Source organism: Marmota flaviventris, chromosome 14 (assembly GCF_047511675.1).
Source record: "Marmota flaviventris isolate mMarFla1 chromosome 14, mMarFla1.hap1, whole genome shotgun sequence".
In the NCBI taxonomy this organism is placed as follows: Eukaryota; Metazoa; Chordata; class Mammalia; order Rodentia; family Sciuridae; genus Marmota; species Marmota flaviventris.
The window spans coordinates 19,631,493-19,656,168 of NC_092511.1; the positions used below are offsets into that span (position 1 = coordinate 19,631,493).

General features: G+C 35.9%; 1 protein-coding gene and 1 non-coding gene across 2 annotated transcripts in view; both read left to right on the forward strand.

Moving 5' to 3' along the window:
• Rab10 (RAB10, member RAS oncogene family) overlaps positions 1–24,676 on the forward strand; it is an 81,509-nt gene that overhangs the window by 9,602 nt on the left and 47,231 nt on the right. The window lies entirely within an intron of this gene.
• LOC114091165 (U6 spliceosomal RNA) lies at positions 23,028–23,135 on the forward strand. Its single transcript, XR_003582468.1, has one exon. It is a non-coding gene; the product is annotated as a U6 spliceosomal RNA (small nuclear RNA).

A 24,676-nucleotide genomic window follows, 5' to 3' on the forward strand; every position in this document is an offset into this window, starting at 1 on the left:
CTGAGAATTTTGTTGGTAATATTAAAATAACAATGATAGGATAGTTCTAATCAATTTAATTTTAAAAAGTAGAGTTGCTTTTTTTCTGGTGGGGGAGGTGACACAAGATTGGGAAATGAGAAGCCTCAGTATCAGATATCAAGTATTTTGTTTGGTTTACTTGCCTTTGCAAATTTAGTGCATAATAGGGTACAATTGATAATGTTAGAGACAATTATTTTTTAAAAAAGATTATCGTTGGGGCTGGGGATGTGGCTCAAGCGGTAGCGCGCTCGCCTGGCATGCGTGCAGCCCGGGTTCGATCCTCAGCACCACATACAAACAAAGATGTTGTGTCCGCCGAAAACTAAATAAATAAATAAATAAAATTCTCTCTCTCTCTCTTAAAAAAAAAAAGATTATCGTATGTAATGGTGTACAGGGTGTGGCAAAAGAACTACTGATACTCTTGTTTGGTGTGTAGAAGGGAATGAATGGTAGGAGAAATACTGGTAATCTGTTTGAACTTGTAATAATACAAGATTATCCCTGTAGTTGCTATGATAGCGACTGTGATAAACAGAAATGGGGGGTGGGGGGTTGTTGAGTGTTGGCTGACAAATAATAGACTATTAAACATAAAATATAAATTGTGTAATTAAAGAAATCTGCATGTGAAAACTGCCTATGGAGATGGTTGTCATAGAGGAGGACTTTGAAGAAGCTACAAAGGATGTTGTGTTGTACCCAAAAGACTGATATAAAATTCTTGTAAAGACACAGAATGAATTCCTTTTTTTTTTTTTTTTAAGAGAGAGAGAGAATTTTTTTTAATATTTATTTTTTAGTTCTCGGCGGACACAACATCTTTGTTGGTATGTGGTGCTGAGCATCGAACCCGGGCTGCACGTATGCCAGGCGAGCGCGCTACCGCTTGAGCCACATCCCCAGCCCCAGAATGAATTCCTTTAAATAGATAAATAATTGATAAGTTATGGAATAATTTCTTTAAATTTTGGTTATAAGGAAAGGAATTTGAAGATGATTAGAATAAAATTCTGGTGAATACACTCATTGTAAAGAGAAACAAAAGTTTTGATCTTTTTATTTTTTGGTTCTGGGAATTGAACCTGGTGTGTTTTACCACTGAGCCACATCCCCATCCCTTTTTATTTTATTTTATTTTTTTTTGAGACAGGATCTCACTTATTTGCTTAGGGCTTCACTAAGTTGCCAAGGCTGATCCTCCTGTCTCAGCCTCCCTAGTTTCTGGGATTACAGGCATGAGCCACTGCATCCTGCAGAAATGATGTTTTTGAAGACAGTGCCATTCATTTTGAGTTGCCATGCATAAACGATTGCTTGATGTTTGTTTTTCTTTCCAGAGATTAAAAAAAAAAATAGTATATTTTTGAGGAAAATAGCAAATGGTAAAGGAATGCTACATTTTCCAGTGTGACTCAGAAAAAGCATCCAAGGTTATAAGACAGAAAATGGGAAAAAAATATTATTTTGGAGACCCCAAAAATGTACAGTGTATCAAAATCAGAACAGAGGACAGTGTTGATTTGTTTCATATCAATAGCCTTGCTTATGCAGCCCTTATTTAACTGAAATTTTTATTTGTAGATTCACATATAGTTATGAAAGATAATACAGTTATCTGTATAATACAATTATTAAAGATAATAATTGCTTGTATACTTTGGTTTATTTGCTTCATAGTTTCAGTTCATGGTTGCTTGACCCAGTTGCTTTATGCTTTAGTGGGACAGTACGTCTCATGGCAGGAACTGTGGTGTAGGAGGCTTGCTAATTTCATGATGGCCAGAAATGGGGTGGGTGGCCAGTATTCCAATATCACTGTGAAGGGCATATCCATCCCCCGCCCCCAGCTTCTTCCATCTAGGTAGGCCCTACCCTGTAAAAGTTTCTGTTACCTTCCAGTGTGCCTAAGGCTTTCAACACAGGGACTTTTGGGGGGACATTCACGATCCCAAAGAGAGAGAGGGTAGGACAAAAAGGGAAGAAGAGATAATTAAATTCTGTACACTTTTATCACTTGGAGAGCTTCATGTATCCATCCCCACGGTCAAGATGCTGAATTGTTCCAAGGAACATGCATCCTTCATGTTCTTTTATTGGCCCCTTGCCCTGCAAATTTCTCCCCTCCAAACCTTGGTAACTGTGAATCTGTCCTTCATATCTAAAATTCTGTCATTTCACAAATGTTATATGAATGAACTTGTATACACAGTGGAATCCATTGGCTCAGCATGAGGACTTGGAGATTCATCCAAGTTTTGTATGTATGTATCACTAGTTCTTTTTTGTTGTTGTTGATTAATAGCATTTCATGGTATGGGTGCACCACAGTTTGGTTAACCATTTTTTCTCTGGCTTGTTTGTTTTTTAAATGGCTTTATATTTTACATATGAACTTATATATAATTTGAGATAATTGAGTTAATTTTTGTTTCTGGGTTGGAGTTTAGGGTTGAGGGTTTTTGTTGGCCTATGAAAGGGATGTCTAGGGACTACAGTATCATTTAATAAGCAGCCCCTATAACATATAGTTAATCTGATGATGCAAATATTCTAAAGGATTCAGATATTCTGTATGACCTAAGAATGAAAAATGGATTTAGTGATTGACTCATCATAGAATTGCTTATTCTTACCAGTGATACTCATATTTGAAATAAATATTACTGAAAGGTATATAGTAATAGGACTGTGGGATATAGCTCAATAATAGAGCGCTTGCCTGGCATGTGCAAGGCCTGTTTCTTTTTTGGGGGGTGGGGTGGGGGGAGGTACCAGGGATTGAACTCAGGGACACTCAACCACTAAGTCACATCCCCAGCCCTATTTTGTATTTTATTTAGATACAGGGTTTCACCAAGTTGTTTAGCACCTCACTGTTACTGAGGCTGGCTTTGAACTCACGATCCTCCTGCCTCAGCTTTCTGAGCTGTAAGGATTACAGGCGTGCCCCACCATGCCCAGCAAGGCCCTGGTTTTGATCCCAAGCACCTTAAAGTGTGTGTGTGTGTGTGTGTGTGTATATAAAAGAGACATCTTTTAGCTCTTTGTTCTGTTGTATGTTTGTATTTTCAAAAGAGGTGCTTGTACAATTATCTCTTCTTTTTTATTTTTTGTACTAGGAATTGAATCCAGGGGCATTCTACCACTAAACTACCCAAACTCTATTTTTTTATTTTGAGACAGGGTCTTGCTAAATTGTGCAGGTTGAACTTGCAATTCTTCTGCCTCAGCCTCCCATGTGGGAGGGATTACAGGCGTGTATCACAGTGCCCAGCTACAGGTGTCTCTCTCTCTCTCTCTTTTTTTTTTTTTTAGAGAGAGAGAGAGAGTATTTTTTTTAATATTTATTTTTTAGTTTTTGGCGGACACAACATCTTTGTTTGTATGTGGTGTTGAGGATCGAACCTGGGGCCGTACACATGCCAGGCGAGCGCACTACCGCTTGAGCCACATCTCCAGCCCTACAGGTATCTCTTGAGTCATTAACACTGAATGAGAATTTTGAACCTTTTATAATCTCATCTCACTCTGTTCTAGTTCTTCATTAAATTGATATCAATGGTTGCATTAGTATGCCCATGTGAATATTTCCTAGATAGCTAAGTAATCTATATTTTCTAAGTAAAAAAAAGAAATTTATTTATCTGTTTATTTTTGGTGTAATGGGAATCGAATTCAGGGCCTCACACATGCTAGGCCTAAAAATTCTCCCACCCATCCTTAAAAATTCTCTTTATTTGATTAATTTCCTTTTACCCGTGTCTCATCTTCCTAATCCTTTAATAACCTTTCAAAATGAGTTTTTGCACAAACCATCAGAGAGATAATCTTTTGTTTTTCTGGACATCTCTTCTAGACGTTTTCTTCTTGGCTTTAGTAACATCTGGTAATAATTGGGCCTGTTGCATAGATGTTGTCTTGGGAATTCCTAGGTATTCTGTGTTTAATACTGTTTTTTGTCATATCTTTGTTGACTTACTGCCTTGCAGAATATCATACCCTAGCTTTTTGCAGAAAGGGTGGTGGTAAAGGAAAGTTTTTCATGATTGATTGTCCTTTAAAAAAAATTAACAACATAGGGGCTGGGGATGTAGCTCAGTTGGTAGAATGCTTGCCTCACATGCACAAGACCCTGGATTTGATCAAAGCGAGTGTTCTGTCTCTGAGCTACTTCCCCTACCTCTTGACAGTGTTTTAATTCTTCTCTGTCATTCATTCAGTTTAGTGACAGGGCATAGAATTCTAGGTTGAAAACAATTTTCCCCTTATAATTTTGAAAGCATTACCCATTTTAATTTTTTAAATTTCTAGTAACAAATTTTGTAATAATATACATTATTGGGTGAGTCTTTTTAAATAAATCCACTGTTTTAGTTACTTGGTAGGCCTTTGTAGATCCTTTAATTCTTGAAGTTTTCATGTGTGTGTGTATTGTTGTAATTTTTTTCCCCTTGATTTTCTGTTTTCTTTTTAATTGGATTCCTGGACTGATTATCTTATTTCCTGTTTTCCAGCTTTGTAAATTTGTTGTAACTTCTGGGGGATTTCTGCAACTTTATTCTTTTTTTTTTTTTTTTTGGTACCAGGGTTTGAACCCAGAGGTACTTGACCATTGAGCCACATCTCCAGCCCTTTTTTCATTTTTTATTTTGAGACGGAGGTCTTTGCTTAGTTGCTTAGAGCCTGGCAAAATTGCTGAGTCTGGCTTTGAATTTGCCATACTCCTGCCTCAGCCTCCTGAGCCTCTGGGATTACAGGCATGAGTCACCACGCCCAGCAGATTAATTTCATTTTTTAACCTTTTTGTTTAAGTTTTTATTACAGTTTGTCATTTTTAATTTCTAACAGCTTTTTCATGTCTGTACTTTGAAATTTGTTTCTTAAATACTATTCTTGGGCGGGGTGTGGCTTAGTAGTAGATCACTTCCCTAACATGTGCAAAGATGCCCTTGATTCTCTCCCCAACACCTTAAAAAAATTTTCAGTTTGTTTCATGGTCATGGTATCATTTCTTCTTGGGGGATAGTTTGTTTTCTTCTATTTCTTGCTGTCTCTTTCCTTGAGTACTCAGGCTTCTTTCTTTTCCCTCTTTTTTTTTAGTCTGTACTGTAGAGACCTTTTTCAAATGATTGGTGATTTCAGGCTGTACATTCATAAATAAGAATGAATCATAAAAAAGATATTTGCAGATGGTGGAATGAGATGGACCTCATTACCCTAAGTATATGTATGAAGACATGAATGGTATACTTTGTGTACAACCAGAGATAAAAAATTATGCTGTATATGTGTAATGTGAATTATAATGCATTCTACTGTAATATATATTAAATTATAATAAAATAAAAAAAGGAAAAGAAAAAAGATATTTGCAAGCTCTGAAATCATGAGTCAGACATTTCACAGGATGGACTCTGTTATAGGATGATGAACAGTGAACCTTAAAAAAAAATGATAGACCATCTAAGCTCTAATATCTGTAGGTCTTGTTTCTGGAGCAGTTCAGTTTCTCTAAAGATAGATCCTTCAGGTAACCTGTCTGGGGCATGGGCCGGAAGGTATAATTTTGGATGCCTGAGTTCTTGAATCTGAGCAGTTAAAGACAGTTGGGTGGCTGGGTATGGGGTTAGCTTTAATTTCATTATATTTAATCTCCTTATTTCTGAGAATAAAAACAAAAACAGAAACTCCCCATTTTTAGTCTTATCCCATACCCCATTAAACCTAGTGTTTCTGAATTCATAGTGTGTCTATTTCAGATACTCTGAAGAATAAACCTTTAGACTCATGCTTGGTCTTGATGGATAGTGAAATGGCTAAGTGAGATGAAAGCTGAGTCTTAGGGTGTCTTTATATAGACCTTTTGTTAGGCCCTCACTTTATGCCTGATATCTGATAATTTCCTATTGCTAAACCTTTCTAGGGTTTTTTTTTTTTTTTTTTTTTGAGACAGTGTCATTAAGTTGTCAGTGCTGGCTTTGAACTTGTGATCCTCTCTGGTCTCAGCCTCCCCAGTAGCTGGGATTACTGGTATGTGCCACTACACCCAGTTGCTTCTGTATATTCTTTGTCTCAGTAAAGTGATTTGTTTTCTTGAAATTACCCATTGTTACCTTTTGAAAACCCAGTAGTATCTTTTTATATTTCTTGGGATAAATGTTCAGCATAATAAACAGGTAAGAGTGTTAAGGAAGGTAAGTATCAGTATATTTGTTCAAACATTAACTGTTTGCTTAAATAAGAGCTTAAATTTTTTTTCCCTTTAAGGGGCTGTGATTGTAGCTCAATGGTAGAATGTTGCCTAGCATTTGTGAGGCACTGGGTTTGATCCTCAGTACCACATAAAATATAAAGGTCTACAAAAGTTATAAAAATTTTTTCCCTTTGAAAATTTTTAAACCTATGGAAAAATTCAGGTACCAGCAATGAATCTCCTGCAATCTTCTATTAGATTAACCAGTTGTCAACATTTTGCTACATTTGTTTTTTTTTTTCCCCTCTTTTTTTTTGCTAGGGGGGAGGTTAAACCAGGGATTGAATTCAGAGGCACTTAGCCACATCCTCAGCACTTTTTATTTTTTATTTTGAGACAGGGTTTCCCAAAGTTGTTGAGATGGACTTGAACTTCTGCCTTAGTCTTGTATTCTTCTGCCTCAGCCTCTTGAGTTGGTGGGTAACAGGTGTGCACCACTATCTTGGCTAATATGTATTAAGAACTAGGATTGCTAGAAGGTTATTCTTTGAAATTTGAGTGAACTAGTATTGGAGAGAAAGGATTTTATTGAATAATACATTTAAAGGAATAATTTCTCTATTAAATGGATTCCAAAAGAGTCTGCACATTGGGCTGGGGATGTGGCTCAAGCGGTAGCGCGCTCGCCTGGCATGCGTGCGTGTGGCCGGGGTTCGATCCTCAGCACCACATACAAACAAGGATGTTGTATCCGCCGAAAACTAAAAAATAAATATTAAAATTCTAAAAAAAAAAAAAAAGAGTCTGCACATATGTATCAATTTCAAAGACATAGATAGCACCTTAATGAAACTTGCTTATACCTAACTTTTAAAATGGACTTCCAGGAACTCAGCCATGCTCTTACTTAATATGCCTCCCTCAGAAGAGTGGGCTTTTTGTAGTTCTTGTCAGGGCTTAGCAGTTTGTACTTATCTGGTAAGATATTCAAATAAAAATATTAAATAGCATCTTATAAAAGATAATTATAAATTAAGCAACATGTGGACTTTACTTTGTGGGGATATTTATGGCTAAAGGTTAGTGTATGCTTATGAGAATAAAAATAATTTCAATGTTAGTTTATTTGATATTCCAGTGTAACTAAACTGTAGACTGTAATGTCATGACATTCCATTTTTTATTTTTTTCTGCAGCTTTTCTTCGGAATAATTTTCCTTAAGATGTTTTTCTGGGGCTGTTGGTGGGAGATGTTTGTGTGTAGAGTGCTCACCTATACATGCAAGAGGACCTTGGTTTGATCTCCAGTGTTATGCAGGTGGCAGGATGGGGGGAAAAAAGAAAAAAGTTCTTCCATGTAAGTGCCACAAATTAACAGATTTTTTTTTTTGTTGTTTTAAATAAGTCATATTAAACTTACTTTTTATTCCCTTGATACTGGGGATTTAACCCAGAGCCTTGGCCCATGCTAGGCAAGTGCTTTGAAACTGAGATATCTTCCTAGTTCTTTTATTTTGAGGTCTTGCTAAATTGTCCAGACTGGCCTCGAACTTGCAATCTCCCTGCCTAACCCTGTTGAGTAGACCAGATTCCAGGCGTATGCCACCACAGCTGACTTAAACTTTCTTTAGCCCCCAACACTTTGTGTAGCTGATTTTGATTTTTCTAGGTTATACTTTTTAGTAGACACCATTTTAAGTCATTGGTGATGAGTGGCCACCCGAGCCACTGGGATTACAGGCATGCCCTATCATGCCTGGTTATACCCATCTGTTTCTTTCAAGCTCTCCAGGTGATTTGATACAAAACTAAAGATTGAGAACTATTAAATGTGTCATATAAATAGTTAGTACTAAGGAAAACTTGATGCCGAACATGTAGTTTCTTGTAAAAATATTCTTTTTCTTTTTTTTGTGGTGTTGGGGATTGAACCCAGGGCCTTGTGCATGTGAGGCAAGCACTCTGCCAACTGAGCTATATCCCCAGCCCCTAAAGATATTCTTATAAATAATGTTGTAATAAACATCACTAGTTAACATTTTAAGTTTAGGGGTTTGAAAAAAACCTAAAAATTGATTCTGTGTCATTGTTTTCCTTGATCCTTGTCACTTTTTTTTTTTTTTTTGGTCACATTTTTGTTTGTTTTTTGGTATGCAGTGCTGGGGATTGAACCCAGAATATGGAGTCTACCACTGAGCCACATCCCTAGCCATACTGTGTGTGTGTGTGTGTGTGTGTGTGTATTTTGTTCTTGTTTTTTTCCCTTTTGCATGGGGATTTAACCCCATGTTAGGCAAGTGCTCTGCCTCCTGAGCTACACACTCAGCCCTCATCACCCCTTTAATTTATTGTCTGGACATGACTTCTGGAATTTTGTTCTCCTGGAGATGTACCTATTGCTCAGTTCCTCTGCTGTTCTGATAGTTTTTCCTCTGACGAGTCATTAGAATCTTCTTGGTAACTTGGCATGATGGAATAAGCCTGTCTTCCTAGTGACTCTGAGGCTGAGGTAGGAGAATTGCTAGTTCATGGCTGGTCTTAATTTAGCAGGACCCTCAGCTATTTAGGGAGACCCTATCTCAAAATAAAAAGATCTGGAGATGTAAGCTCAGTGGTAGAGCACTCCTAGGTTTAATCCCCAGTACAAAACACACACACACACACACATACACACACACACACACCATCCTGTTGGTTTTTTGACTGGATAAGTTGGGAAGGGGTTCAAAGGTGAAAAAATTTGAAATTATTCTTCATTACCGTTCTGGAGGCAAAAAGTTACTATTTATGTTCTTCCAAGGGTATCCTGCATGTATGAAAATAAATAGGCATAGTTCTCTTCCCTCTTTCATCATACAAATTGTAGGATATTTTCACACTATTCTATTCCTTGTTTGTTTTCATATAAGTTATTTTGGAGATCATTCTTTATCAGTATTAAGTAGTTCTTTCATTTAAAAAACTGCTTTATAGTGTTCCATTGGATGTATCATAACTAGTATTCAAAACCAGTCCTCTGTGAATCAGCATTTGGATCTGGAGCTGAGTTTCGCATCAGGTGTTTAGAAATTGTGTTCTGTCAACTGAAAGGACGCTGAGTGATCTTTTATTTCATTTTACAGAAGTGCATAATGAGTTGTAGAACCAGATCTGTGCCATATATATCTGGTACCACCACTCCCTGGTGAATTGGTGCCATTAGCTTAGGGAATAAGTGAGTAGGAACAGATCTCAGAAGTGTGATAATGAACTTTTGGGATTGCAACATGTTCCTGTAGGATATCTAAGTTAGCACACACAATAGGTGTTAGTATATCATGTCCAAGAGGTAAAGAGTAGAATCTAGTCCTGGGAAACAAAAATAACTTGAGGTCTTAGTTGCTTCAGTGAGTATGGAGTTCTGTCAACTGGAGCATGGAGTGAAATCTCCCAAAGACCAACATTTAAGGTGTAGACAAGTTAGAAATTCAGCAAGGAAATTAAGAAGCAATAGAGTGGTAGGGGAATGATGCAAAGAAAAGAATAGGATTAAATTATTTCATTAAATGGAATAATGTAACAAGTAGTACAGGACCTGGGCCATAGTAGATACTCAGATGTTAAAGACTAAAAACTTGCAGTTATCCTTGATTTTTCTTTCTTTTTTTTTTTAATTTTTTTTAGTTGTCGATGGAACTTTATTATTTATTTATTTATATGTGGTGCTGAGAATCGAACCTGGTGCCTCACACATGCTAGGCAAGTATTCTACCAATGAACTACAACTCCAGCCCCGATTTTTCTTAATTCATGTCCCATAAAGAGCATATTCTTTTGGCTTTACCTTCAGAATTTTCCTACTTCTCACTTTCTCCCTGCTATCAACCTGGGTCTCTGACACTATTATGTTGGCTGGATTGTTGTAATTTTTTAAGTGGTCTCCCTGCTTCCTTTTTCTTTTTGCTAGACCTTTTAAAAATTCAAAAATAAGCTGCAGATGTTATATGAAACTTGATCCCTAAACATTCCAGCATAATATCACTTCAAAACAAGAACTCTCAGCTGGGTGTGTGTAATCCCAGGGGCTCTAGAGGCTGAGGCAGGAAAATCACAAGTTCAGAGCCAGCCTCAGCAACTTTGTGAGGCCCTATGTAAGGATCTTAATGAGACCTTGTTTCATAATAAAAAGGGCTGAGAATGTAGGTCAGTGGTTAAGCATCCACTTAAGTTAACTTAAGTTATGGTTAAGCATACCAGTTCAATTCCTGGTACCAAAAAACGCCATTTTTCTTTTGATGTTTTGGGGAATCGAAATCAGGGCCTTGTGCATGGTAGGCAAGTGCTCTACCATATCATTTTACACTCAATAAATGTAAAATTAGTCAGTAATATATGCTTTGTGGGGGCTGGGGTTGTGGCTCAGTGGCATAGCGCTCGCCTAGCATGCACAAGGCACCGAGTTCGATCCTCAGCACCACATAAAATGTAAAATAAAGATATTGTGTCCACCTAAAACTTAAGAATAAATATTTTAAAAAAATATGCTTTGTGGTCTTTATTCAAACTTCCTCAACTCTTGTGTGTTTAGGGTCGTGGTGGTAGTGGTGGGTGTGTCCAGGGTACATCCAGTTCAGAATCATGTACTGGATTTAATTGTCCTCTTTACTTTCTTTAATTTGTAATAAGTCAAATAATGATATTAACATTTTAAGCTGAGTTTAAGTTTTTTAAAATTGGGGGTACTAAGGATTGAACCCAAGGTTCCTCTGGCACTGAGCTATATTCTTATTCCTGGAATTTTTTTTTTTTTGTGCTGGAGTTCAGTTGAACTTAGGGATGCTTTAACACTGAGCTACATCCCCAGTTATTTTTATTTTTTTATTTTGAGACATTAAGTTGCTGAGGCTGGCTTCAAACTTGAGATCCTCCTGCACCAGCCTTTTGAGTTCCTGGTATTATGGGCATGGCCTGGAAACTTTATTTAATGGCTTATTACACTGTTTGAATGGTATATTGAAGAAAGGAAATTGTTGTGTGTAGAAAATGGGTGAGTTATGCTAGTTGAAATCTGAATTATGGTGAAAAATAGACTTTTTCAATCAGTGGCATGTGGGATTTTGATTTTCTCAATAAGTACTTACTGGACGTGTGTAAAGAACATAATAGTTTATATAGAGATGAAAGAAAAAATATGAAACTTTTTTTTTAAGGGTTCACAGTTTGGTGTTCCAGTCACTCAAAAAATAACTCTTCAATAAAATGTATGGAGGATATGTGTGTGGGAACCATAAGGGAAGGACTTGTAAATTTTGACTGGAAATATAGACCTCCTGTAAGCAGATTGATCCTTAAAGCATAATGAATAAGGTTCAGGGGATTGGAGGACATCTTCAGGTAGAGGGAAATGCATAAGAATGGAGTCATTGGTACATGGTGTTTGTGGAGACTGCAGTATTACATAGTGGCTGGAAAGGGCAGTGTTGCAGGAAATAAGATAGGGAGATTGTAGAAAGGCATTAAAGTCCTATTTAAAGAGTTTGGGTTTTCTTAAATGTCAACAGTGACTTCAAATTTAATATGACCTTCTTATCCTGTTTAAAAATTGTAATTATCTATGTTTTTTTTGTGTGTGTTAGAAAAGAACATTAAAGAGATACATACCAAACTATTAACATGGAATTTAATGGAAGCAGACAAATAAGGAAAACACTAGGTAGAAGAGCAGGGGAGGAGAATATATAGAGATATGAATGTTTGCTCTAGAAAGGCAAGAATTAAGAATACTGAAGAAGTAAACTTCATTTAGTATGATTATATGTTGGGAACAAGATTGGTGAAAGCAAGAAATGAGTTAGGTTTCCAACTTGGACAACTAGTAACTGATGATAATCTTTAACTGAAATTGTTGATAGTGGGTGAGAGAGACAGAATGAAGTGGGGATTTTTTTCCCCCTGATGTGTAAATTCATCCATGTGAAGTCTGTATTCATTTGTATGACCCTGTTGAAAAGGTTAAAGGGATGAGCTATTCAGTCAGTTGTCAGATGTATTGATGTCTACTGTGGTCACTGTTCTAGGTCCTGGGAAGACAATGATCAAAACTTAGTATGTCTAATGGCTGGAGTGACCTTGTAGTTTCATTCAAACTAAAATACTATTGAGAGTGAAAGGAGTACTAAAAATAGTTACATAATTTATTGAAATATTTGATTTGTTTTTATCTATTCAGTAACTACTTTGAAGAATAGCTGTATCCTAGAAATAAATGTTTGGGGATGAGAATGTAGCATAGTGGTAAAGTGCTTGTCTGCCATGTGTGAAACCCTGGGTTCAATCCCCAGCAGTGCAACACACACACACACACACACACACACACGCACACACACACGCACACACGCACACACGCCTGTATTCATTAAAGCAAAACTTATTTTAAAAAATGGAAGTTTTTTTTTTTAATGACCTGTGCAGAATTATTATTATATTTTCTTTACCTTATTCAGGACTGAACCCAGGGCCTTGCGCATATTGGGCAAGCTCTCTATCACTGAGTTACATCTCTATCCCTTATTTTAGCTTTTATTTTTAAGAACTGCATTTTGCTAGACTTCAAAAATTAAGCTTTTTGAAATTTTTGATTCACTGAGTGCTTGATTAAATATTTCTAATTTAAAAAAAATGCAGCTAGAATTCAGAAAACTCATTTATGAAAAAGTTCAATACCTTTGTAGGACACTTAAGTTGGTTTATGAAATAGTTCTTTTTTTTTTTTTTTTTTTTTAAAGAGAGAGTGGGAGAGAGAGAGAGAGAGAGAATTTTTTTAATTTTTATTTTTTAGTTCTCGGCGGACACAACATCTTTGTTTGTATGTGGTGCTGAGGATCGAACCCGGGCCGCAAGCACGCCAGGCGAGCACGCTACCGCTTGAGCCACATCCCCAGCCCCATGAAATAGTTCTTTAAAGGTACATTTTTAAGTGCTGGGATATAGCTCTGTTGATAGAGTGCTTGCCTAGAATGCACAAGGCCCTGGATTCAATCCCCAGCACCACCAAAAAAACCCGTGTGTGTGTGTACATTTTAAAAATAATTTTTAACATGTAACACAAATCACATGCTGCCATTCACATATATGTAGATATAATATTTACATGTTATTTATGGTATGTATATGAATCATCAGGTTGATCACAAATTTTATTTACTGAGTATTTCTACAATTTGCCATCCAAAAGTATCTTTCAGTTGGTAGAATTTTGTAGCCTTTTTGCATGTAATTATGAATAATGTGTATTTCACATTCTTTTATTTTAAAATACATTTTTTGTTGTAGATAGACACTTTATTGATTTTATTTACTTATTGGCTTTATTTATTTATTGACCATATCTATTTATTTAGACTTTATTTATTTTTATGTGGTGCTGAGGATTGAACCCAGTACCTCATATGTGTGAGGCAAGTGCTTCACCACTGAGCCACAACCTCAGCCCCCAAGTATAATTCTTTTTATCATGAAACTCTACTACATCAGAATTTGTATTCTTACTGCTAAAACTAAAGTTTCTATCTTTAGTGTTATACATTTGTTAGAAATTAAGTAGAAGATAAGAGAAAGGAGGGGAGAGGAGAAAGAACATTCAGAAAGGAGGAAATATTTAAACAAAAAGTCAATAAGGAAATTTATGAGACCAGAAAATTGAAAGATATCGTGTGTTGAAGTGGTGATTGGAATGAGGCAAGCAGAAGCAATAGGTGTTGAAATAGGTGTGGGCCCAGTCGTGCAGAACCTGGTAATTCATGCTAAGGATTTAAATTCCATTTAAAGTTTGAGCAGGGATGTGACGTGGTTAGATTCATTTTTAAAAAGATGATATCCTAGACAGTGTGCAGAATGAATTGGAGTTGGAATTTTCTAGTTAAGATTTATCAAAGATGTGTTTAAATTCTTAATTGTATATTGAATGACTTATACCCTTTAAGGATCATGAAGGAGTTTGTGACCACAGTGACTATGATAGTGAAGCTTTGTTTGTTTTAAATAATCTCTTAGTGCTTAATACATTAGATAGATTGTTGAGCCAGGAGACAGTTTTAATAGTAGTTACTTTGCTTTTGAGCTTGAGCCATTTAACCTTTGAGCCTCTTTTTTTATCTATAAATTGGGCAAGTTCAAGAACATGTGTTTAACATTAATTGTGTTAATCGCTTAACTCTAGTTAACATATGGGCTGAGTCTTGCTGAGTCATTTTCTCAGACTATGTGGGTGAGGCTTAATTAAAAACTAAGCATATTTGACACCTCTTGCCTCTTCTGTAGAAGTCAGAGCAAATAATTGTTTCATATGTTTTATTTATTGTGTTTAATAAAAGTTTCTCGTAGTGTATTATTTTAAGCAGATTCCTTATTCAGAAGAGAGAACATACTATATATCAGGAACTACTGATGCACTTTCTTGGATTTTACTGCCAGTTTGAATTTAAAACTTTGTGGTCAGGCATGGTAGTGCACACCTATGGTTCCAACTACTGAGGAGGCTGATGGAGGAGAATGGCTTGAATCCAGGAGTTTCAGGCCAGTTTGAACACAGCAAGACCGTGTGTGTGTGTGTGTGTGTGTGTGTGTGTGTGTGTGTGTGTGTTATGTTAGGGATGTGTGAGAGATGTTAGGGATTGAATCCAGGGCCTGGCTCATGTGTTTTAAAATTTTCAGTTGATCCTACTTTCTTTTTGGGGGGAGGGGGGTGGTACCAGGGATTGAACTCGGGAGCACTTGACCACTGACCCACATCCCTAGCCCTATTTAGTATTTTATTTAGAGACAGGGTCTGGATGAGTTCCATATTAATGCCTCACTTTTGCTGAGGCTGTCTTTGAACTCATGATCCTCTTGCCTCAGCCTCCTGAGCCATGATCCTACTTAGTGCCTAATAATACAGCCTCTTTGTCCACTAAACAGCATTGAGATGCTTTGGAATTTTTATGCCTAAAAAGTTGGTTGGTTTTAATTTCTGCAATAGAGCCATGGTTGAGACTAGTGTTCTCATTGACAGTAGTAGGTCCCTGACTATTGCATCAGTACAACTGCATCTCTGTCTCTGTAGTTAAGAATTTTTTTTTTTTAACTGTCCCAGGAATAATGATGGGTAGTGGTGTTCATGGTGATCTTCAGGCTTTATAATTTAATTTTTTTGAGAACTATCTAGAGGATAATAGCACGACATTTAAAAAACTTGAACTGCTTAGATATTTTTGATGATAATAGTCTTTGAGGGTAGTTGTTTATCAGTTTTAGATTTATCTTTACTTTGTGTATTATATTGAACTATAATGAGTGTACAAGCTGCATGTATATTGCTAGTGCTCCTGAACTTGAAGGTATGCATCCTTGGCTTTATCATAGGATTTGGCCTTCTCTGCCTCAAGTTTCCCATTCTTACAGTTGGCTTCCTGGATTTTTCAGAGTAGAGGACTTGATTTTTTAAATTCAGAAATTAGACCTTGTAGCTGGGGATATAGCTCAGTTGGTAGAGTGCTTGCCTCACAATCCATAGCACCAAAAAGAAAAGGAAAAAAAAAAAAAGAAATCAGAGCTTGTTAAAGGATGATAGGCTTAAGAATGAATAGGAAACAGTGGGAAAATAATAAATTGTATTTTGAGTAAAATAATATTAAATCTGGTTTTATATGTTTTTCACCTGTTTTAAACAGATGTATGTAAAATGTCATAATCACTTAAGTGACTGTTGTTTTGAACCCCAAGGATTATTTCTTCTACTTCAATTGATTTTCATTTCAGAATGCTTAATAACATTTAGGAAAAATTTAGAGTACTTCTCCTTTCCTCCTTATAGATTTTGTACAGTGTGGTAAAGAGAGCAAAGTAGATAACTGTCATTATTTTCAGGTAAGGAAGTGGAGTTTAGTGACCTATCCTTGGTAACATGACAGATATATCAATCAGGTCTTAAATATAATGATGGAAATCTTTGGGATTAGAAACATTGGGTTTACTCTGTGCTTTCTTCTGTTTAAGAAATGTTTTTAAGATTATTGTAAGGATCAAATTAAATTCATAATGAAAACATCCAGTGTAAATTCATGCTTTTAAAATTAGTATGACATATGAATTCTCAAACATTAGTATATCTTGGTGGGTTTTTTAAATTTTCTTTTTTTTAAATTAATTTATTTTAATTAGATGTACCTAACAGCAGAATGCATTTTGATTCATTGTATATAATTGCAGCACAACTTCATTTCTCTGATTGTGCATGATGAAGTGTCAAATCATATGTGCAGTCACACCTGTATCTAGGGTGATGATGTTCATCTCATTCTAGCATCTTTCCTGCCCTCATGTCTTGGTGGTTTTTTTAATAGATGGATCCTCACAGGTTCCCACCTGAGGCTCTTTTTGATCAGGAGGCCAAAACGTTTCATAATCCAAGATATTATTGCTTTTTTTCACCATGTGTTGGCACTTGAACCGGGTGCAGAAGAAGTAGTTTGTAGATTGCTGGTGTTAACATGAATCAAGATAATGGCACTAAGCTGGACTAGTGGGTAATATTCGCCATCATGAATTCACAGGAAAAAACTAATTTTATTCAAGAGTGTCCTTGATTGAAGGGATTTGGTTTTCGGTGATAGAGTACTTACCTAGCATAATCAAGGCCCTGGGTTCAATCCCTATCACTGCAAATTAGAGAAAATGTTCTCCCTGAAGCATAAATTAATTTTTATTAAATTCTGACTCTTGAGCACATTATATGTCTTTTGTTTCATGACAAAATAAGAAGTATATATGAAACATATCTGCCTCATTATGAGACAGTAATGGTTGTCTCAAGGAAAAGCACTTGTGAAATTATTTGATTTGGCCTCATTTTTCATGGAACACCATTTATTCTTGAAAGAACAACTGGCAAACTATGATTATTCATACTTAAATACTTGGCGTGTACTTTTTCAAATGAATGAAGTGATAGTGTTTGTTGCCAGTGATAAAATTCATGGCTTTTAAAATTAGAATTTTGGCAAACCTATGTCTGCCTCCATGAACGTGACAGCTTTCCAGTACTTAAGAGTTTTTCCTGATGAGGTTCATGGTGATTAAAAAATACAACTCTTTTCATGTTGTATAATGAAGTGTGTCAACATTTGGAAGAACCATGTAACTCAGTGAACCAGTAATTCCAGCTGACCAATACACGATGTTATAAAATCCTGCATAGGCCAAGCACAGTGGGACATGCCTGTAATTCCAGCAGCTTGGGAGGCTGAGGCAGGAGGATCAAAAGTTTTGAGGCAAGGGGTTGTAGCTCAGTGGTGAGTGCTTTCCTGGCATGCATGAAGCACTGGGTTCTATCCTCAGCACCACATAAAATTGTCCATGTGCAATTAAAAAAAAATACTTAAAAAAAAAAAAAGTTTGAGGCCAGCCTAAACAATTTAGCCAGACTCTCAGTAACTTAGACTCTGTCTCAAAAAGTAAAAGGTGATATAAATAAAAGAATATAGCTCAGTGATAAAGTGCCCCTGGGCTCAAATCTAGTACCACCAAAAAAATAAAATAAAATAAAATAAAAATACATGTCTATAATAAGATCCATTCATGGTGCAAATAATTGATGAGTATTAATAGAATAAATCGTGAAAAGTTCATTGATAGGGCTTTAGGTTTCATATTGCATCTAATCTTTAAGAAGTAATCACTGAATTTTGAAGTATCAAATAATATTTAGTATTATTCAAATACTCTTAAAATAGTCCTCACTTTTCCAGCTACATACCTGTATGCAAGTAGATTTTCTTCATTAACACTATATTCTTTGTGTTTCAGCCAAAAGAGCATATTGCAGTGAACTGAAAGCAAAAGGGCATATAAGCCAAGTTTCATCTATTAAGCTAAACATTAAACTTGCAAAACTATGAAATCATGCTATTCTCCTAAGTTTATTTCTGTTTTGGAAAATACATGGGTTTTTTAAATAAAATCTTTATGTTAACATGCAGATTTATTTATTTATTTTCTTTCTTATTTGAAGTACTGGAGATCAAACCCAGAGCTTCACACATATTAGGTAAGCATTATACCACTGAGGAACATTCCTAGTCCCCCCCCATACCTTTATTTTACTTATTTATTTATGTTTATGTGGTGCTGAGGATTGAACTCATCACTGAGCTATAACCTTAGCCCTGCCAGCCCTTTTAATTTTATTTTGAGACAGGGTCTTGCTGATGTCAGCCTTGAATTTGGCAGTCCTGTATCTAGCCTCCCAAGTAGCAGGGATTACAGGTATGTACTACCATGTTCATCCTTGAATTTACTTTTTTTAAAAAATATTTTGTCTTAGTTGTAGTTGGACACAATACCATTATTTTATTTTTCTGTGGTGCTGAGGATTGAACCTAGCACTCTGCCCGTGCTAGGCAAGCAATCTACTTACTAATCTACTGCTGAGCCACAACCCCAGCCCCTGAATTTACTATTTTTAAGTATGTTAACAAATATTTAATTTTTTTCTTGTTGTAATTTCTAATATGGTAAAACATAAATTGACATAACCCACACAAACAAAAGCTTATTTGGATCCTCAATAATTTTGAAAGTACATGAACAAAACAAAAAGTTTGAAAATCAAAGGTATATACATCTTTTGTTTCTAAATAATAGGTTTGGTGACATGGTTTAGTCACGAGATAAGCCTGAGAGAAGAAGATTGATTGTATTGTTAGTATCCTTTTAGAAAAACAGAAAGCACTCTAGGTTCGATTTAGCAATAAGTTGTTTATTTTTATTTAGTTTTGGTACCAGGGATTGGACCCAGAGGCACTTAACCACTGAGTCACATTCCCAGCCCTTTTTATTTTTTATTTTGAGACATGGTCTTGCTGTGTTTCTAAGGGCCTCACTAAGTTGCCAAATTTGATTTCAAACCTTGTGGACACTTAACCACTGAGCCATCTCTCCAGCTCTTTTTATTTTGAGATGGTCTCACTAAGTTACTTAGATCCTCATTAAGTTGCTGAGGCTGGCTTTGAACTTGTCATTCTCCTGCCTCATCCTCCCAATTTGCTGGGATTATAGGTGTGAGCCACCAAGCTGAATTTTCAGTGGGGAAATTAATAGAATACTATACTCTGAGAGTACTGAGAAGTCAGGTTGAATATGCAGATGAGGAGAGTGCTGTGAAGAACTGGCAAAGAAATTTGGGCCTTGTTTAGTAGAAGTTTAAACAAGATTATACATTATACACTATTAGGATGTTCAGCATGGTGAGAATGCAGGATGAAACAGGAGGAGAAGTATCAGGAAGACTGCTTTGGAGGTCATTGGTAATCTGAGCATGAAATATGATGGCATGCAGTGGAGAAGACTTGTTATATGGTTTATTTTGAATGAAGATTTGAGGACTGACTAGATCATGAATGGTGGAATGGAAGGCAAATCAGAGATGATTTAGAACTTTAAACTTGCTCATCTCTTACCAAATTATGTAGACAAATTATGAAAGCAAATGATTGTGAAATTGAAAGCAAGAAGTAAACTTTTAAAGTATAAGATGGAAAACTTAATGACAGGCTTAAAATCATTTTGTTCATGGTTATATATACTTTTAGGAAAAGGTGACAAATAGACACTGGTACCTATTAACTCAGTTTATAATCCAACAGGAAAGACCAACACAAAATGAAAAGGTAATATATGAAATGATGGTACCAAAAAAAGTCACTGAAAGGGAATACATTGAAATAGTAAATAAATTTTTCTAGCAAATTAATGGAAAATAAAAGTTGAGAATAAATTAATACTTATAAAAAACATTTATTATAGTTAAAAAATTTAGGTTAAAATCCTAATTCTTGTTATTATTTAGCACTAAGAAAGAACTCGTTGGAAAGTGGATGTTTTTGTCAGTTTTTTTGTCGATGTGACTAAAATATTGTTATAATTCTGTTTTATTAGGAATCAAGCTAACTTAAAATTTTTTTTATAAATAGTTTTGTTTTTAAAAGCTGTTTAAGACCCCTATCATGTGGAAAAACAATTCCCTATTCTAGGTTTGTAAAGTAAGATTACTGGAGGGAAGTTGATATAAGTCAATGAGTTGGAAAAGGGCCTGGACTTGTCAGATTTGTCTTTCATCATCATCCTGTTAGCACAAAGAGTAGAAAAGAGACAGCAGGTTTGTGGTGAAAGTTATGGGATAAAGAGATTAAGGGTGTAGTGACTGAACCATTAGTTTTAAAAACCAATCTCAGAAGATATAAATTGGAATGTATTATTATTTTTTTATTCTATTCTGTAGTGATTTTACACACACACACACACGGTAATGGGGATTGAACCCAGGGGCACTCTACCACTGAGTTACATCCCAGCCCTTTAAAAAAATATTTTATTTTGAGATAATAATCTCCCTAAGTTGCCTAGTCTGGTCTTGAACTTGTGACCCTCCTACTTCAGTCTTCCAGGTTGCTGGGATTACAGGAGTGTGCCATTGTATCTGGCTCTGTAGCAACCTTTTGGTAGTGTAAATGCTAGACAGAACCTTGGATTAGAGAAAGAAAACTATGTTTGTTAATAGTAATTTTTCTTTCCTCTCAATAGGCTAATGTAGTTGCTGTATCATCACAATTTAAGAGATGGTTTATAAATTTTGTGTATGGAGAAATGATGTGTACCAGCAGTAAGGTCTTTGGGATGAGGGAAGAGAGCCTTTCTTTCCGTTACGAGATTTGGAAGAAAAGTTGACTTCAGAAATGATGTTTTTTAACTTGGGCGTTTTAGAAGGACTAGTAAAGTGAAAGGGTGTGGTAGCACTGGTAATGATAGATTGGATCCTCATGACTCTCCAGCCCCTTTTCTTTCCTTCCTATCTTCCTGCCTACCCATCTACCTTTTAATGTATGTGGTACTATGGATTGAACACAGTGCCTCACACATGCTATGCTAGGCAAATGCTGTATCACTGAGTTACATCCATAGCCTTCCTACCTTTAAAAAAAAAATTGAGACAGGGTTTTGCTAAATTGCTCAGGCTAGCCTCAAATTTGTGATCCTTGCTTCAGTCTCCTTATAACCGGGATTACAGGAGTGTGCCAACTCACCTACTTCCAGCTCTTTCCTTTAAATCTTTTGACTTTCTCATTTTATCTTCTATAAAACAATTTAGGATTTGTCTTGTAAAGAAAGGAAAACTTTTCTCTAAATTGTTTTATGAGCATTCTATAAGCTACAGACTTGTTTTAATATTAAAAGAAGGGAGAAGCAGCATTTGTAATTATGAACATGGGCTTTGGAGTCAGCTTATGGAGTTAAAATGCAAGTCCTATTAGCTGTGTATCCTCAGGTAAGTTATTAACCAAAGGACTTAGTCTCATCCATAAAAGAGCTTCTATTTATTTGCCTTAGCCTTGTGCCTTAGTGTCATCCATAGAACTCTTAAGGAGTACTATGAGGATGAAGTGAGTTAATGTTTGTAAAATCTTGGGAACATATCTAATGTACAATATGCATTATATAAATGTTCATTAATAAAACAGTAACAAAAGTCGGGGACCTCTGGGAGAGATAAGAAGTTGGGAAAAACTACACTCATATATTGCTGATGGTATTGCAAATTGGTGTAAGCACTCTGGAAAGCAGTATGGAGATTCCTTGGAATCTTTCCTTGAAAACTTGAAATGGACCCATCATCTCATTCAGTTATCCCACTTCTTAGCATATACCCAAAGAAGTTAAAATCAGCATACTATAGTGACACAGACACATTGATGTTTATAGCAGCTCAGTTCACAATAGCTACGCTGTGGAGTCAATTTAGGTACGCTTCAACAGATGAATGGATAAAGAAAATGTGGGCAATATAAACAATGAAATATTACTCAGCCATAAAGAAGAATGAAATTATGGCATTTGCCAGTATATGGATGTAACTGGAGACTATCATGCTAAGTGAAATAAGCCAGTTGCAACAAACCAAAGGTCCAGTGTTCTCTCTGACATGTGGATGCTAACACACAGTAAAGTCGGGGGTTGGGGACAGAACAGAAGTTCATTGGATTAGTCAAAGGGGAATGAAGGGAAGGGAGGGGAGATGGGAATAAGAAAGATAGAATGAATCTGATATAACTTTCCTATGTTCATGTATGAATGAATACACAACCAGTGTAACTCCATCATATACATCCACAAGAATGGGAAGTTATATTCCATGTATATATAATTTGTAAAAATACATTCTACTGTCATGTATATCTAAAAAGAACAAATAAAAGAAAAAGAAAGTTGGGAAAAAGAGATTCTTTTCCCATGTATAATGGGAGTGAGTATACACTAATATTAATTTGCAACTCTTCGAGAGGCAGGGCTGGCTGTAAATTTTGGAGCTTCTAGATGTAGTTGTATGAGAACACAGGTCCTGGAAAGCTGAAGGATAAAGACAGTAAAACGGTATCAATTGAAGGTCAAATATTGGTAAGGAATTAGAGAAAATCGTTCAGTTTTTGCTATTACCTTTTCTGTCTCCTTTCCCCCACATTTGATATTTCTTTAGTAAACCATTTCCTCCAAATTCTTTAGTGCCAAAAATAGAGGTTGAAAAGTCCTTATCTCTTTTAAGTCATTTATTGTCTGATGCCACTTGAAAATCCTTCTTATTTACCCTCTTTCACTGTGTTGCAATGAAATGATTTTGTGCTCTTATTGGTGTTCTGAATGGATAAGAATAGGCTTCACTTATTTAAAGCAGATGTTTGTCTCTCTTACAAGCTTAAGAATAGGTTGCTTGAAAGGTTTAAAAATTTTTGTAAAGGGGGTGCTTGCTTTGACAGCTCATATGCTAAAATTGGAATGATACAGAGAAGATTAGCATGGCCCCTGTATAAGGATGACACACAAATTCATGGAAGCATTCCATATTAAACATTATAATGGGAAAACAACAAAATCTGAGCTAAAAAGCTAGAAAGGAGGAGGAAGAGGTAAAAGTTTGGGGGAAGTCAAGTAAAGTAGCAGAAATTTAAAATGGCTGTAAATTTTATAAATAAAATAATAATACAAGGTATTAGTTTGATACAGAAGTATAGTGATAATAACAAATTGTCATGACATTTGGGAAGTAAGCATTAAACACTTAATAAACCTGAAACAGTTAATCAACAAGTTATGTATTATGAAGATTTAGTAGCCTTTAGAGATAGAACCTGAACTCAGAAATTTTTTTAAAAAATTATTTCTGCAGTGCTGGGATCTAAACAAGGGCCTCGTGAATGCTAGGCAAGTGCTCTGCCACTGCAGAGCCACTACACCACAGCCTCATTTTTTTTTTTTAAATGTCTTTATTTTTTTTTATGTGGTGCTGAGGATTGAACTTGGGGGTCCCGCCCGTGCTAGGTGAGCACTCTACCGCTGAGCCACAATCCCAGCCCCCCCCTTTTTAAAAAATATTTTTTTAGTTGTTGGTGGACCCTTTTATTTTCTTTATTCATTTATATGCGGTGCTGAGAATTGAACCCAGTGCCTCACACATGCTAGGCAAGTGCTCTACTACTGAGCCACAACTGCAGCCCCCACAGCCTCATTTTTTAATGATGTAGAAAATGTGAAAAGTTCCGAATGTCCTTAAAATGTGGAGGGGTGAAGGCAAGCAAATTGTTAAAAGAAAAAGATAAGCAAGTTCTGAGTAAATTGAGGACAAACATGGAGACCTTAGAATCTTATTGCTACCTAGGATGAAGTTTGGGCTAGATCTAAGGAGATGATAAGGGCAGGCCAAAAAGTAGGCAGACATTTTTGAATCACTAATGGTAAAGGTCTGGGTGAAAGAAAAAAAAAAAAAAAAAAAGGTCTGGGTGAAGGCTGAAATTGAGTAGCTAACTGGGTAACACCTATAACCAAGAGAATTTTAGTTACAAAGCTCAAATAATAGCTTAATTGAGGGCTTGTAATATACCAAACACTGTCCTAGGCTTTCTACACATGATTTAGTTTTTACAACTTGAAGGTAAAGGTATAATACTCACTGTAGGTAGGGGAAACAGAGGCATGGAGAGGTTAAAATTTCACCTAATGCCACACAGCCAGAATGTGGCAAAGCCAAAGCTTATGTTTGCCTGTATCTTCTAAATCACTAAGCTTTGTATTACCTAATTCTAACATGAATTTACTATCAACGTTATACTTGTAGTATTTGTTGATGTGTAGTTAGAACAAACTGATGTGTAGTGAGAACATAACGGATCATCAACATTTAATTGGAGTAGGACAAGGGTTGTAGCTCAATGGTAGAGCGCTTGCCTAGCACATATGAAGCACTGGGTTCAATCCTCTGTACCACATGTAAATAAATAAAATAAAGGTATTGTGTCCATCTACAACTAAAAGCATTTTTAAAAAATCTAATTGGAGTAGCTTTGTCAAAGAATCGAGATAATAGTTACTTAAGGCAGGGTTACTCTTTTTTTT